Below are 15,922 nucleotides of genomic sequence, written 5' to 3'. Positions count from 1 at the left end.
TGAGGCAAGTGTTGTCGATAATGTACAGATCGAGAGCTTTGGAATACAGAGGATCTTTCTCATCACTGCGGTGTGTTATTACGGTGACGATGGAATCTGTCAAATGTTCAGATGCTAGGCTATTTGCTAATTATAACATTGGAAATATTGTAATGTCTCGTCTCATTTGAGGATGACTTGGCATAGAATTTCTTCACTAGCCGTACTGTAATCAGAGAACAACAGATGCATAATTTAGATGCAAGTCAGTCTGATGTGCTTCTCCATCAGGCCTTGATCCAAAGAAGAAATGCAATGGTAGAGAAGGGTCTGTAGATGGTTCCTACAGCCTGGTAAAAGGTTGTGTCCATTCCCTGAGAGACATGTCAAACCCTATCAGGAGGATGAGTCTTCTCTACGTGAGACAGCCTCCGCTTAGGCTATAGGCAAAACCCTTGAACCCGATGGCAGTGAGCTCTGGAGAAGTTGTGGTTGCGAGGTGAGCCCTGGTTAAATATTAACTATTACAGACATCCCAGAGGTGAAGTAGGAGAACGAACCTTCAGCCTGATTGCAGCAGAACCACATGAGTGTGTGTATTTCAGCAGTTTAGACAAATTACAGTATGGGATAAGGACCGTCATCGCTGCACGTACTATGGTTGTGGCCTACCAACAAGAATGGTTTGAAGTCAAAAGCAAATATGCTCCTTTCTTTCTGAGAGGGGCAGGTTGATGGTGAGGAGCCTTCGTTGTGTGCAAGGTGTAATTGTAGCCCCGATAAACTGCAGCATTAAAGTCTGGGGGCCTCTGTCGTAAACTCTATTGACTTTCCACATCCTTGCCCCTGGGGCGAAAGACCTAGGCATTCATACAGCAATTAGTGAGGGGTCTGCTTTGAACACTGCTGCTCAAGCGAGTGACACCCATGTTTACAAGATGTATGTGTGGAGCAACAAGCAGGCCACTGACATGATGAGAAGAGTGGGGCTGCAAGTGAAGCCGTTCTTCAAGGATCTCTGAAAGCGGAGCAGGGGTGAAATTAGTTTCCAAAAGCAATCCCCCATTCCGTCCTCTGTCCAGTAGCCCAGCAAACACACTAAGCACAGTCCTTTGGAGCTCAGGAAATGGAAAGAAAAAAATGTCTGTCCACAGGCAAACCATCAACTGCTACGACTATAACCCCAGCTTTCCCGCTCTTGTGTTTCTCTGAAACAGAATTGGCTTTTCTGCTTAGGAAACTGCATTTAACTTGCTTATAATTACATTTGCAGTCAGACAAGGTAACCATGGTTCAGAGGTGAGGGAGCAACCGTCCAAAACAGATTAACACACCCCCACATACCGTAGTTTGAAGGGCTTATTGACTGAGAATTTGACTATTTCCTCTACAGGCCAAACATGGGCGCAGGTTTGTGTGGATACAAGCAATAGGCTAACCACAAACACATTCAAAACATGAGGCAGAGGGATAATAAGAGAGGGAGATGAAGGCGGCCATGTTGTTTGCATGTAAAACGCCTCGCACCCTTTCACTGCTGCTCCAATATTGCTATTAGAGACCTGGCTCCGTCTGGCTGTGTGACAGAGGAGTGACTGAGTGGAACCAGACGAGGCCAGCCAGCACCTCTAATTAAAGTTAAGCAGCACTAAAACATTAAGCTCGTTGAAAAGAAGAGGCAGCGAGGTACAGAAAGGGCCTTTCTTTTTGGTCGATCACTCAAGAGTGGGTGTTCCTGGTAACATATCATTATAGTGAGGTTTCAAATCTGAGGTTAACACAAAGCTAATTAGCCATCAATGAATTAGCCTTAAGCATAAGATCCAGAAGCTATTTGGGGTAAGGGAATAAGAAATACTATGTTACTAAATGCTTACCCAGTGGACAAAAAGATGAACAGGGAGAAATTGGCACAATTTCCAAAATCAACTTCTCACTAATGAGCTTCTAAGCACTAAATACATGCTACATTGTTTACAAAAGTACCCTACTCAAAAGTGTTAAGGACAACACTGGGAGGGGGACTAATTACTTTTAATGTTATAACTTACAACGTGCAAATACCAACCAGAAGCCTTCACAAATGACTTATTTTCTAATCTGAAAAAGGAGAAGGAGCTTAGATTTTGGAACAACTGATTGTACAGAATGGTGTGTCTCCATCTGGACAAAGCAACTAGGCCACCTGACAGCCAAGCTATCTTCATTTGGTGATAAACAACCTTGCTTGACATGGGCACTTCTGGACCTCCTAATGGAAACCATGTGTTGATCTGAAAATGAAGTGTCCTTGGCAGGAATAGACACAGTGAGCCAAAAACCACACAGATACAAGGACTGTTTGGATTCCTAGCTAGCCTAAATATTATTTGACTACAAACGGATTACTTTTACCACTGTGATGTGGAACTAAACAAAGGTTCTGTATCTAGCAAGAGCTTCACAGGACCCTCTAGCTGCCACCGTGTGTCCTTTGATGTGAAGTCAATGCCTTTCTACCTGGTAAAATGTGTTCCTTCTCCCCCTGCGAGTACATCTATACGAGCATGTCAACAGCCACAAACTCCCTGTGGTCACCGAGAGGACCAATAGGAAGACCAATAGGGAGACAACCCTGACCAAGATAAAGGGTTAGAGGCAGTGCTCGGATTTTACTTTGTTCCGCCACCTATTTTCCCGGGTCCGGTACCTCATGATTTATTAATTGTTTGCACTGTAGACATTCTAATGAAAGCAATCAGTGTTAAATCAAGTTGCCTTCTAATTATTTATCCCACCCCCAGAAAGACCATGTAAAAGCACAGTCATCCTATCCTTCTGTGTAATCATCCACCCCTAACACACGGATTTCAGACCTGCTCTCTTATTTGTACATAGAGGTTATGGGGAGGGCTGGTTGGGTATTTAACTGATCTTGATAGAGCAGGTCTTGGTAGTCAACTAGTGAAGAGGTCCCTACGTAATCACGTTATGTAGCCTAGGCTAGTCGTCTTTCTGCTGAATTTGAATCGTGGGAAAGCCAAATTAAAAACGGATAAGAAAAGGCAATTTTTGAAGTCCAAAAATCCTAAAAAAGAAGGTTAAAACGAACCCAGAACGAGCCAGAGTACTGTCAGTGCCAGAGGAGAGGAGCATCACCACTGGAAATGACTGGAGGGATTGAACTAGCAGGAGTGGGTGGAATGTACAGTTAATAAAACTAAAAAACAAAGAGCCCTCAGAAAATTGTTTTTTGGACATGTCCGAACCAAGGTGCATTTGGTGGCGACGAGGCTAAAGAGACACCCAGGTTATAGTTAACACTACATCCAGTCTTCAGAACAGCCGTAGGAGGAGGCTAAACATCACAGCCACTGGTCCACTCATGGCTTTGCGCAAGAAATTGACCCTCAGGAGTTAAATGGACTTAGGGAGAGTCATTGTGGGAGGTTTTGAAAACTAAGGTAGGAAAAAGAAAATCCTGTACATGTGAAGGTAATCTGAGGCAGGAAGCCTATATGTGTGTTCTGCTGTAGCCTATATTGATTTATTTTTATTTGAAGTTCTATTCCGAAATTGTGATTTGTTCTACTGCTACATTGAGGTCTTGAAAATGATACGAAAGTCAGGTCTTGTTGTATGTATGCATATGGCAGGTGTTCAGGTGTTCTGCAGTGTTGTCTAAAAATGTTGCTGTACATTGAAGTCTCGAAAATTAGGATATAAGAAATTCGGACATGAGTATAGCTGCTGGGTTTACACAAGTATGTGAGCATGCATACTGCAGTGACGTCTAAAATGCTTTGAATTAATCAGCACCTTGGAGAGTGCTGTCCGTTTCACTACCGCATACAGTCAGTCGGCTACTTGGCTGTTTACTCTGTCTGCTGCGCTGCTACGGTACCTCAGAGTCCCCAGGATAATCAACCCCCCCCTCACTATGTGTTCCGGGACCTCCCGATTTACAAATAAAGCACTGGTTACAGGGGTTAAGTAGTGGCACTGAAACATGACTAAAATGACACGTAGGCACAGGTGACCGACCGGCAGATCAAGTTAGTGGGAGTCACAGAGGTACTGGACACTCCATTGAGAGGTCTTTGAGGAGTACTAGATGGGCTGTAGGAATGCATGTCAAGTCTGTCAGTAAGACTTGACTATCAACACCAGCCACTGGCTGATTCAATCCGCTGCAACACGAGGGCATGAGAAGGAAATACAAAAAATATCTGACAGCTAGGGTTCTATTTTTAGTTTAAATTATTCATAGATTTCGATTCTTCCTCTGCGCTGCTGGAGTTTATGTTTTCAGGTGGAGGAGGGTTTAGGGGCTCAGTGGGTTGTCAAATCAGACATTTCTGTACCCATACACTGGTAGAGAGCAGAGAGTATATTCATCATAATCCCCCATCATCATCATCAATAACAAATGTTATCAACATCAACCACATTATCATCATCATCAGACCCATTCAACCTGTAACAGAATGCCCAGGTTCTCAGAAAATAATCTGTTATCTGCAGCCTGGCAGATCATCTCTCAGTACAGTTGTGTTCTGGAGTTTACAGGCAATGTGGGAGGACCAGAAGCCAAGGTTTCAGATTACGCAGCCGGTCAGAATGATGCATGACGACAAGATGAGGTAAGGTGAAAAACAGAAGGAGAGATGTGTGTGTGTGTGGGGGGGGGGGGGGCAGAAAGAAGCAGAAGAAGAGACCTAGAATAGTGACTGATCTTGGACAACTTTGAAGTAGAGAAAGTACATTCTTTGTGAGCACTGAACTCAAGGGAAAGATGTACAATGAACTCAGGGGATTACTATACCTCCTCTAGTGGCCTATAAATGCATAAGGGCTGTGGGTGTGAAGGGTGATGAGGGGGTTTGAATAGAGTAGTAGTAGGATTACATTGGCTTCATCACTCAAGCGATCAAACAGGTGGGGGACTTTGTCTATGGTGTGTATATTTTGTGGGAGTGTACTACTACACACCTGAGTGGATAAACCTCCTGACAGTACATGTCTAACCCATCAACTAAACAGTCACGTCAACAACGTGAAAGAACACCACTGACAGATCTGCTGCAGTCTGCATCAGATGAGACCCCCGCCGAGCGAACGCCCACTCCTACTTCCACTGTGTATCCGACTGCCTCTAAAACAAATCTGCTTCGTGCCGCGGCTCTCTGTACACAAAGCCGGTTGACTGTTATTGCTGTACTCAGACACTCAGTCCACCTGACCATGAAAAACAAGGTGCTCTGTAATTACGCCAATCTTATGTTCGTTCTCCCTCTCCGCACTTCCCCTCCATCATCTCTCCTCACTTGTGTCTGTGCTGTTATGTTCAGTGATTGGGTGAAGAGAATAAGAGTGTAAGGGAGGATATTAAAAGATAAATAAAAAGGGAATGAGAGAACAGAAACCGAGAACTAGCGAGTTACAGCATGAGAAGTTGCGTGAGAGATGGAAGGAGGTGAGAGCGAATACCGAGAAAGATGTGTGAGAAAGAGAAGGAGGGCTGTGACTATGTCAACGGCCATGATGGCTCGAATTGTCAGACAAAATGTCCACCATGAGCTCCTATCCCTGAGGGCAGATGTAGGGAGCGAGAGTTGTAATTAGAGGTCGACCGATTAATCGGAATGGCCGATTAATTAGGGCTGATTTCAAGTTTTCATAACAATCGGAAATCGGTATTTTTGGGCGCTGATAAAAATAAAAAAAATGCTTTATATTTTTAATTAACTAGGCAAGTCAGTTAAGAACACATTCTTATTTTCAATGACGGCCTAGGAACAGTGGGTTAACTGCCTTGTTCAGTGGCAGAACGACAGATTTTCACCTTGTCAGCTCGGGGGATCCAATCTTACAACCTTACAGTTAACGCTCTAACCACCTGCCTGCCTCTCATTGCACTCCACGAGGAGCCTGCCTGTTACGCGAATGCAGTAGAAGCCAAGGTAAGTTGCTAGCTAGCATTAAACTTATCTTATAAAAACAATCAATCATAATCACTAGTTATAACTACACATGGTTGATGATATTACTAGTTTATCTAGCGTGTCCTGCGTTGCATATAATCGATGCAACGCTGGGGGATGATTTAACAAAAGCGCATTTGCGAGAAAAGCACAATCGTTGGATGACTGTACCTAACCATAAACACCAATGCCTTTCTTAAAATCAATACACAGAAGTATATATTTTTAAACCTGCATATTTAGATAAAAGAAATCCAGGTTAGCAGGCAATATTAACCAGGTGAAATTGTGTCACTTTTCTTGCGTTCATTGCACGCAGAGTCAGGGTATATGCAACAGTTTGGGCAACCTGGCTCATTGCGAACTAATTTGCCATAATTTTACATAATTATGACATAACATTGAAGGTTGTGCAATGTAACAAGAATATTTAGACTTAGGGATGCCACCCGTTAAGATAAAATACCGAACGGTTCCGTATTTCACTGACATAATAAACATTTCATTTTCAAAATGATAGTTTCCGGATTCGACCATATTAATGACCAAAGGCTCGTATTTCTGTGTGTTATGTTATAATTAAGTCTATGATTTGATAGAGCAGACTGACTGAGCGATGGTAGGCAGCAGCAGGCTCGTAAGCATTCATTCAAACAGCACTTTCGTGCGTTTGCCAGCAGCTCTTCGCAAGCACAGCGCTGTTTATGACTTCAAGCCTATTAGCCTAATGGCTGGTGTAACCGATGTGAAATGGCTAGCTAGTTAGCGGGGTGTGCGCTAATAGTGTTTCAAACGTCACTCGCTCTGAGACTTGGAGTAGTTATTCCCCTTGCTCTGCAAGGTCCGCGGCTTTTGTGGAGCGTTGGGTAACGCTGCTTCGAGTGTGGCTGTTGTCGATGAGTTCCTGGTTCGAGCCCAGGTAGGGGCGAGGAGAGGGACGGAAGCTACACTGTTACACTGGCAATACTATAGTGCCTATAAGAACATCCAAAGGTTAATGAAATACAAATGGTATAGAGAGAAATAGTCCTATAAATACTATATTAACTACAACCTAAAACCTCTTACCTTGGAATATTGAAGTCTCATGTTAAAAAGAACCACCAACTTTCATATGTTCTCATGTTCTGAGCAAGGAACTCAAACGTTAGCTTTTTTACATGGCACATATTGCACTTTTACTTCTCCAACACTTTGTTTTTGCATTATTTAAACCAAATTGAACACGTTTCATTATTTATTTGAGGCTAAATAGATTTTTATTGATGTATTACATTAAGTTAAAATAAGTGTTCATTCAGTATTGTTGTAATTGTCATTATTAAAAATAAATAAATAGGCCGATTAATTGGTATCGGCTTTTTTTAGTCCTCCAATAATCGGTATCGGCGTTGAAAAATCATAATCGGTCGACCTCTAGTTGTAATGTGCCTGCTGTATGAAGCGAGAGGCAGGGGGTTTAACAGCGGCTTGGCCTGCTCCGATTTGCAACTAAAATAATATGATAATTGCTCATGTTGCTGCCGGCCCGATGAGTGACATCTCACCAATCCTGGACCTGGAAGGATTGTCTAATCTTGAGTGGCAGTGTGAGCTTCCAATGACATGAGCATCCAATGACACGACGTAAACGGTTGGAAAACGAGGGCTGAGGCGCTCTGTCAATCCAAAATGCTTTGCTGTCCACCCAGACCCCCAAGAAGACCGATAACTAATAAGCACTCTAACGCCTGAGTGGGTCTGAGTAAACAGACCGGGGCTCATGCAGACAGTCTAATTGGCTATCGGAGCTAAATAAATTGTTAGTTGTAGTGAATGTACATGACAGCACAATCATGCTGGGGGAAATACAGTATGCGTCAAGGACGGCTTGTTTTGCAAATCATACAGGGAAGAAAACAATTCACTTAACCTACAAGATACGTGGGTCATAGGTGAAGATTATTTGGTTTGACAGCATTTGAAATTGAACTGCTCATGACAACAGCGAAGGGTAGAATAGTTACATCTAAATTAATTCATGTGCATAAAAGCATGCGGACTTGCTTCAAGACAATTAAAAACAGCAGACATTTGAGAAACAGATGCCTGTGCTTAAAATAACACACAATAGCTTTGTCACTTGATCACAGGTGGCGAGCTAACACCTTAATCACAGCGGTGCTCAAAAGTGAGACGTCGCTGTGGTTCTCGGCGGGCAATTTGAACTATTTTAATGCGCCAGAATGTTTTAAAGGCTTTAGGCTAATGCTAAATGCTAAGCAGATGAATAGTCCTGCTGATACTTTTCATAAACACGTCATTAGCAAAGGCTTGAAAGCATTTACTAGGTTAATCGTATGAGTAACGCAGCAGCTATGTCATCAAGGAAAGGTATGCAGCAGTGGCGCTGAGTTGGACCACTTGAGCATGGGTTACAAAATCTTACAGAGCAATTTTCTCCATGGAAGTGGACCCTAGGGATCTATCACGCTTACCTGATTGTAAAGGTTGTAAGAAGTCATTATTAACCCCTTTAAAATGCATTAGGTCAGTCTCTAAACCTTCTCATAAAAGATCGGTAATGTTTTCATCCAATCATGTCCTCTTGAGTAACAAACCGATCAAACCACAAGCAAATCATGAGAGGTTTACATCCTAATCTCATGGAATCTCCAAGAAATGGTCAAACAATTAGCTAGGCACCCGCCTGTCCATTTGACATGTCAATAAAACGAGTCACTGAAAATAGTGAAAGACTTTTCCAATTATTCTCTCCATTAGCCGGTATGATTATATAAAGCATAAGCCTACTACAGAAGTGACTCTAGAAATCAGAATTGTTACATTAATACATATTCATTTAAGATAGAAATACCCCAGAAACCATTCAAATCAGTCTTTGTTTGATGGATTTCCATCTACATATGCACCACCACCACCACCATGAAAATCCAGTCCCTGTCGGTTTCTTTCACACTACCCCATTCAGCCATCACGTCTTAAGCAAACAGCACAGTATCTCTTACTCCCCTTGACAACAGCCACAAAAGAAAGAAGTCAGTCGGCTGCCTCGCAGCTAATTGCCCTTTGCCTAGCTCCTCCCTCTTCATAACAGATCAAAGGTAATAATCCTCTGCTAATCCACTGTGGTGTGCCTGCCCTCGCTGCTGTTATGCTCATTATGGCCGCCTTGAATTGGCCGGACTGGATACGCCATTCGTTGTCTCCTCCTCCTTGCCCGGCCCTTGTCCGTTCTAAAGAAAAGGGACCTTGCGACGGTCTCTCAAAACGCCAAGGTCTCCTCCAGCCACAATGGCTCCATTTCACAGCAAAACACCAATTTCACGGCTGGGCGGCCACTGGATAATTAGATGAGCCTTGAGTGGACATGGTGACGCTCGCCTCAGCTCTGTGAGAAGAAAACAAGACAGTGTTCTCTAAAGAGAGGCTAGGGAGAGGGCTACTGAGTTTAACACAGGGCTGGCTTTGTTTGGGTCTCACTTGTCGCTTTATTGCATTAAATGAGTATGGGATGTGTGGCAATTCTTGTTGGAAGTTAGTCTTTCTGGTTGTTGCTCCATGCAGTTTTGTGTGTTATTGGAGTTGTTTGATATCCGTGAGCAGTGAGATGTGGAGATGTTTTGATCAGTCACTTGTTGCTTCCTACCCATCAAATAGCAACGTGACTGGATTTTGTTGTTCCCAAAACAATGTCAACAATCAGGACAATGAATTCTAGCTTGTGGCTATAGGAACATTGAAAGGAGAGCTTTGTTAAGTACCTGCCTTGCTGCTGTTTTGAAATACCAGGTACATGTAAATGACATAGCCCATCTCTCACAAATGTACACATGCTAAGTGTATGGCTGGATATACAACTGACCCATCATATTTGACAGCTCCAATTTGTATTGATCGAAGTTTCTGTAGAGAATGTAACGTTTTATGAATTTAAGGTAAAGTGTATTTAGGCTTAAATGCAAAAAAATTGTGCATTATTTTTCACGAGGAATATAAAACTGCAACACGTGGAATTACCATTGCCTACCTTACCTCTGCCAACAGTTCGATCTGGGAAACTATTACCATTGCCTACCTTTCCTCTGCCAACAGTTCAATCTGGGAAACTATTACCATTGCCTACCTTACCTCTGCCAACAGTTCGATCTGGGAAACTATTACCATTGCCTACCTTTCCTCTGCCAACAGTTCAATCTGGGAAACTATTACCATTGCCTACCTTACCTCTGCCAACAGTTCGATCTGGGAAACTATTGCCATTGCCTACCTTTCCTCTGCCAACAGTTCAATCTGGGAAACTATTACCATTGCCTACCTTACCTCTGCCAACAGTTCGATCTGGGAAACTATTACCATTGCCTACCTTTCCTCTGCCAACAGTTCGATCTGGGAAACTATTACCATTGCCTACCTTACCTCTGCCAACAGTTCGATCTGGGAAACTATTACCATTGCCTACCTTTCCTCTGCCAACAGTTCGATCTGGGAAACTATTACCATTGCCTACCTTACCTCTGCCAACAGTTCGATCTGGGAAACTATTACCATTGCCTACCTTACCTCTGCCAACAGTTCGATCTGGGAAACTATTACCATTGCCTACCTTTCCTCTGCCAACAGTTCGATCTGGGAAACTATTACCATTGCCTACCTTACCTCTGCCAACAGTTCGATCTGGGAAACTATTACCATTGCCTACCTTTCCTCTGCCAACAGTTCGATCTGGGAAACTATTACCATTGCCTACCTTACCTCTGCCAACAGTTCGATCTGGGAAACTATTACCATTGCCTACCTTACCTCTGCCAACAGTTCGATCTGGGAAACTATTACCATTGCCAACAGTTCGATCTGGGAAACTATTGCCATTGCCTACCTTACCTCTGCCAACAGTTCGATCTGGGAAACTATTGCCATTGCCTACCTTACCTCTGCCAACAGTTCTATCTGGGGAACTTTTACAATTTCTTGGTCGTAGTGTAGAGAAAGAGTAGTTTGGACCTGAGAGAGGATGTACATTTATAGAAGTTGAACAGTTTCATTCAGACCATATAATGTGACCATACCCTGCTGTTGCTTCCCTATAAAAAATGTAAAACGTGGTTTTGTAGAGTTGATAGTTTCATGGATAGTTAAGCTACTCACAACAGACCAACTTCAACCAGATATTCAGTTTCTCACAGTCACGAACACTGTCCCTATGCTCAGACAAAACTGGCATTGTCTGCCCCACACTTTTTCTGTGGCATAACATGACATCTAAACAATAGCACATGACACGCACATTACATTAAAAAAATTGTTTCTGGGATGTAGGCTGTGGGGACTTACCATGAGTAGGAGACAAAGGCCTCACAGTGAGATGGGTGGGGTAGTGACGGGCTCAAGCCTAAGCCCTTCTCCCATCTCCCAACTGATGCACTCTGGTGTATCTGCAAAAGAGAAAACATCAGTAAGTATTTCATAGTGTCAACAGCCAGCATTACAGCCAACCTTTGCATAACCCGCTAACTGAATAACACAGTCTCATTTTCCAATAAGGTTTATATTCTCAGACTGCATGGCAGACAACATAGGAGTTTGGGATTTTCGATTAAGACATTAGCTTCATATGAATATGGGGCACAGTAACACATGGTGAAGTCAGCATGAGGACACACCACAGACTCCTGCATTACTTGCTGTTTGGGGTTTTAGGCTGGGTTTCTGTATAGCACTTTGAGACATCTGCTGATGTAAAAAGGGCTTTATAATACATTTGATTGATTGACTCCTCCCCTGGGAGAAGAGAGGGAGAGATTCTGCCAAGGCCGAGCCATGAAAAACATCACAAAGAAAATAAAAACTCAGATCTGTCAGAATAATTTTTCAACAATCTGGCCCCGTTCCTGGACATCCTTCGTTCTTTTACCCTTTCTCCTCCCTCTATTTTGGTGTTCATGTCTTTTTTTTCCTCAAAGGAGCACATTGACCCCTTACATGCTGACATCCCCGCTCGCGTTGCAAAATAAATGTAGACATGCTTGTTATTCAATTACTGCACCCACACTACTTGCACGCACCAACAAGCGTCTGCATTGCAAAGAGATAAAGTAGAAGTCAGTTCTATTTGTGACGCTGATTGCGCTGCAAGTCCTGCCTCTCCCATCTCCTTATTGGTTAAAAGAACCATATACCCACGTGCCATCTCCTCATTGCATATACCCACGTGGGTGACTGAAAGACGAATGGAGGTCGGTGGTGGTAATACACCTTTAATTAAAGTTAATTGCCAATCGCCATATACAGTTGAAGTCGGAAGATTACATACACTTAGGTTGGAGTCATTAAAACTCGTTTTTCAACCACTCCACAAATTTCTTGTTAACAAACTATCATTTTGGCAAGTCGATTAGGACATTTACTTTGTGCGTGACACAAGTAATTTTTCCAACAATTGTTTGCAGACAGATTATTTCACTGTATCACAATTGCAGGGATACAGAAGTTTACATACACCAAGTTGACTGTGCCTTTAAACTGGAAAATTCCAGAAAATTATGTCATTGCTTTAGAAGCTTCTGATAGGCTAATTGACATAATTTGTGTCAAATGGAGGTGTACCTGTGGATGTATTTCAAGGCTTACCTTCAAACTCAGTGCCTCTTTGCTTGACATCATGGGAAAATCAAAAGAAATCAGCCCAAAATTGTAGACCTCCACAAGCCTGGTTCATCCTTGGGAGCAATTTCCAAACGCCTGAGGGTACCACGTTCATCTGTACAAAGAATAGTACGCAAGTATAAAGACCACGGGACCACGCATCCGTCATACCGCTCAGGAAGGAGACACGTTCTGTCTCCTAGAGATGAATGTATTTTGGTGTGAAAAGTGCAAATCAATCCCAGAACAGCAGCAAAGTACCTTGTGAAGATGCTGGAGGAAACAGGTACAAACCTGAAAGGCCGCGTTTGGTGTGGGGGGACAAAATCAACTTGCGCTCGATGGCGCAGGGCCGGTTTGGGTACGGTGTTACAGCGCATGGAAAGTTTCCAAATGTTCCGCCCAAGAGAAGACATGCATAAGGGGTCTTACCTCAGGTTTCTAAAAGTGAACTCACGGGCAACGCTAGGCTCTTTTGTGCATGCAACACACAAGCCCTGTACGTTATTGCGGTGTGTGATACAGATACAACTGAGCTATAGCCAAAACACCAGAGATGACAGATGAGAAAAGGAGGAGCAGCCCTGTAGACTGGAGCGAGTCAAGGGATTTTAAGTAAGCGACACCCGAACCTGCTCAACTGCAAGAAAGTTGCACATCCTCTATGATGTCATGATTTCCCCCAAGGCATCAAAGGTCCCCATCTCTTGCAGCACTGGCTTTTATGATAACAAAAGAAAGGCTGCGTTACACATGTATGGTTGAGTGAAATATACCTACATGTGGAAGACTAACACAATGCTCAGACTCAAGAGGCTTGCACAAACTGTACTGGCTGACATCTCATGTGGAATTGATGTGGTATTTTCGCATTCAGGTACTAGTCGAATTCAAACAATGTTTAGCAGTATTCTTGGCTATTAAACTGGCCAGGAAAGGCAGAGAGCAGAAGGGAGCGAGAAGAGCGTTATTATTTATGCTTTATAGCTGTTGACAGTGCAGAGTGATCCAATACTAGTCAAAGTGAAGCGATATTTCCCCCAAGAAATAAGTTACATATAAGGAGACGCACAAACACAGGCGAACACAGAGGGATATTATTCAATACCCTGAATCCACTAGGGGAATGGGGTGATTTTCCAGTTAGGTTATTTGTCTTTGGCTGAGGGAGTAAGCTTAGAGCCCCTCCACTCAGAGAAAGCATACACACTGGGCTAGGGGAATTTAAATCACCCACAAGTTCAGTCATCCAAACCAGAGAATGAAAGTAAGAGGGTGCATCTCAATAGTCTAAAGTAGCTCTCTGACTGAATTTAAAAAGCAGGAAAGATGAAAGAATTTAGCCTAAAAACTACTGGAAATTCTCTTTCACCTCCACACATCAGCACAGATAAAGGAAAGGAAGGTGCTTGGCCAATTGAGTTGAAATCTGGACAACGTACAATAGGTTGGCAGCAAAACTTCAAGTAGCCTACACCATCATCCACCCACCACCAGACAATAGCAGAAGCTCTGAGGACAGAGTTAGCCATATTACAGTATATGCTTCAACCAATACTCACTGACAAAGCATACGGATTCTTACTCAAGCCACAAAATGGCCGATCTGTTGCGATCTGCGGGTCCCTATTCAGCTGAATGAGAGGGCAACTGAATTGCTGGGAAGGATTGAGAGGCGATAGAGAGATCATTCACTTTGTCTGAGAGGGCAGCCCTTGACTCCTACATGCTCTGGCGGGTGTTGGCCCCGGGCAGGGAGGAGAGAATATGGGATCTGTCACATATGCAAATACTGGCTACGAGTCGCTGGGCGCTCTGAACAAAACAGACATTATGTGAAAGGTTTATAGGAAAGAGAGAGAGGGAGATTCGGGTGGTGAGAGCAAGGATGAGTGAAGTGGAGATAAAGTTTTAAAAAATGAGGGGAAGGTATAAAACAGGCTGCACATGAAGATGAAAGACCCAGATGAAGGGGCAGACACGCACACACCTGGACACACACACACACACTGTCACGCCCTGGTCTTAGTATTTTGTGTTTTCTTTATTATTTTGGTTAGGCCAGGGTGTGACATGGGTTTATTATGTGGTGTGTTTTGTCTTGGGGTTTTTGTAGGTATTGGGATTGTGGTTTAGTGGGGTTTTCTAGTATAGTCTATGGCTGTCTGGAGTGGTTCTCAATCAGAGGCAGGTGTTTATCGTTGTCTCTCATTGGGAACCATATTTAGGCAGCCATATTCTTTGAGTGTTTCGTGGGTGATTGTTCCTGTCTCTGTGTTTACACCAGATAGGGCTGTTTTGGGTTTGCACGTTTCTTGTTTTGTTAGTTTGTTCATGTGTAGAGTCTTTATTAAAGAACCATGAATAGAAACCACGCTGCATTTTGGTCCGCCTCGCCTTCAACTCAAGAAAACCGTAACACACACACACAAACGCTATGCTCAAAGAAACCACAGAACTAGACAAGCCACACACTGCACAATGGACAAATAGTCAAAAGGAGAAAAAAAAATCTCCAACCACCCACAGACAGATACTCAATCCACACATACTGTACAATTCACACACACACAAACAGCATCAGGAATCCAAAACATGTTGTGAGACTGAGCACCCTGGGATTTGGGATTTGAGCAGGGAGCACAGCCGCAGGGTCACGCTGCCATTACGACAGGATTGGAAAGAAGGGGGTGAGGGTTTGGAGTTGCTGAGCACAGCACTGGGATTGCCACACTGGAGAAGCTCTGAGGTGTTTGTTTGTCCTGTGTTTAACAGAGCCCCTCTCGGCCACAGGGCACCAAAGACCTCCAGTCAGTCAAGCGTGGCAACTCCAGTCACAGTCTCTTCTAGAGGTCGACCGATTATGATTTTTCAACGCCAATACCGATTAAATCGGCCGATTGAGAAAAAAATAAACTGTATTTGTAATAATGACAATTACAACAATACTGAATTAATGCTTATTTTAACTTAATATAATACATCAATAAAATCAATTTAGCCTCAAGTAAATAATGAAACATGTTCATATTGGTTTAAATAATGCAAAAACAGTGTTGGAGAAGAACTTAAAAGTGCAATATGTGCTATGTAAGAAAGCTAACGTTTCAGTTCCTTGCTCAGAACATATGAAAGCCGGTGGTTCCTTTTAACATGAGTCTTCAATATTCCCAGGTAAGAAGTTTTAGGTTGTAGTTATTATAGTACTATTTCCCTCTATACCATTTGTATTTCATTAACCTTTGACTATTGGATGTTCTTATAGGCACTTTAATATTGCCAGTGTAACAGTATAGCTTCCGTCCCTCTCCTCGCTCCTCCCTGGGCTCGAACCA

At 43.1% G+C, this 15,922-nt stretch overlaps 1 protein-coding gene across 1 annotated transcript in view; it reads right to left on the bottom strand.

Moving 5' to 3' along the window:
* Positions 1-15,922, bottom strand: part of LOC139421307 (protein TANC2-like) — a 137,978-nt gene that overhangs the window by 90,690 nt on the left and 31,366 nt on the right. Inside the window, exon 2 of the mRNA XM_071172057.1 lies at positions 11,277-11,377. The gene's annotated coding sequence lies outside the window, so the exon portion shown is untranslated. The remainder of the gene's footprint in view (positions 1-11,276; positions 11,378-15,922) is intronic.

This window comes from Oncorhynchus clarkii, chromosome 12, assembly GCF_045791955.1.
Source record: "Oncorhynchus clarkii lewisi isolate Uvic-CL-2024 chromosome 12, UVic_Ocla_1.0, whole genome shotgun sequence".
In the NCBI taxonomy this organism is placed as follows: domain Eukaryota; kingdom Metazoa; phylum Chordata; class Actinopteri; order Salmoniformes; family Salmonidae; genus Oncorhynchus; species Oncorhynchus clarkii.
Note: the sequence above shows the minus strand (reverse complement) of the source record. Positions and strands in the feature narration are given on the sequence as shown.